This window comes from Euprymna scolopes, chromosome 44 (genome assembly GCF_053919585.1).
Source record: "Euprymna scolopes isolate OS-2025 chromosome 44, ASM5391958v1, whole genome shotgun sequence".
Taxonomy (NCBI): Eukaryota; Metazoa; Mollusca; class Cephalopoda; order Sepiida; family Sepiolidae; genus Euprymna; species Euprymna scolopes.
In genome coordinates this window covers 34,628,005-34,629,132 of record NC_136525.1, presented here as the reverse complement: position 1 = coordinate 34,629,132, position 1,128 = coordinate 34,628,005, and the positions used below count along the sequence as shown (strand labels likewise).

General features: G+C 40.2%; 1 pseudogene; it reads right to left on the bottom strand.

Annotated features, from left to right (window-relative positions):
- Positions 1-560: 560 nt before the first annotated feature.
- On the bottom strand, positions 561-678 carry LOC145268869 (5S ribosomal RNA; annotated as a pseudogene).
- Between the last annotated feature and the right edge of the window lie 450 nt (positions 679-1,128).

The window sequence follows — 1,128 nt, the reverse complement described above, 5'->3', positions numbered from 1 at the left end:
AGGTACACTTTGGTGTTGACTTTCAAGCCAACTTCAAAGATGTGAGGTGGTATTATATGGTCCTTAATTGAGACCACACCAATGACCGTAACCATGGCCGGAAACTTCATTGAGCTGTATCCTCAAACATTGAACCATCCGGATTTGCATTTTGATGATGCTGGCAATGGTCTTGTTGTCATAACTTGGATTGAGTTGTACAGCAGCGCATCTTCGATCTTTCTCGTTGAACATTGTGTCACTTTCAGGCATAATGGAATTTTCCTATCGCTTTTGAGATTTGTACACAATTGGCCAACTAGTAGATAGTCTGCAACAACAAAAAAAAAATGATTTTCATGAAAGGGAAATGGAATCATGCCGTCTTTTCTATGGCGACAATTTTACGTTTCAACCTGTACGTTAACTTCCTAAACTATTGCATAAAATATTATACATTCGTGTCGTCGTCATAAATTCGAGTTATTTTCGTCTGTTGAAAAACTGAATCGGCACTGACTAAGTGATGTGGCAAAGAGCAGTGCTAAACGACTAAAACCAATGCAGGAATAAGCGGAGAGTACATACAGCCCCTGGAATTCTCAAGTTGTCACCTATTTTAGTACTGACCAGGCTCAACGTTGCTTAACTTCAGTGATCTAACGGGAACTGGTGTATCAATGTGATTACGTCGCATAACTCTGATGCCAATGTGTATATAAAACATATATTTAAAAAAGCAGTCATAAAAACATAAACCTTGTTTACTTGAGAGAGAGAAAGAGAGACAGACAGACAGACAGATAGATTAATCTTTTGTTTCGCCTAATCCTGCCACACAGTGCAACCTATCTCATTATGGTTATTTGACGTGGTTTCAAGTGAGGGCCACATCATGCCACCTCACATCTTCGAAGTCGGCTTGAAAGTCAACACCAAACACGTCTTATCTGCTTTAAGTCTCGCCAATCACAGAGGGCGACAAACTTCCTCCTGAAATCACGTGGTTTCGCGACTTTTAGTCAGATGGCACCTCTAACCTTTCCATTCTTACACGGCCTTCGTTTTGTAACAGTCATGCTTGGAGGGTTGGTCTACTGTGACGTCTGTTTGCCGGATAATTATAAAACCTTCTACGATTTAATTTAT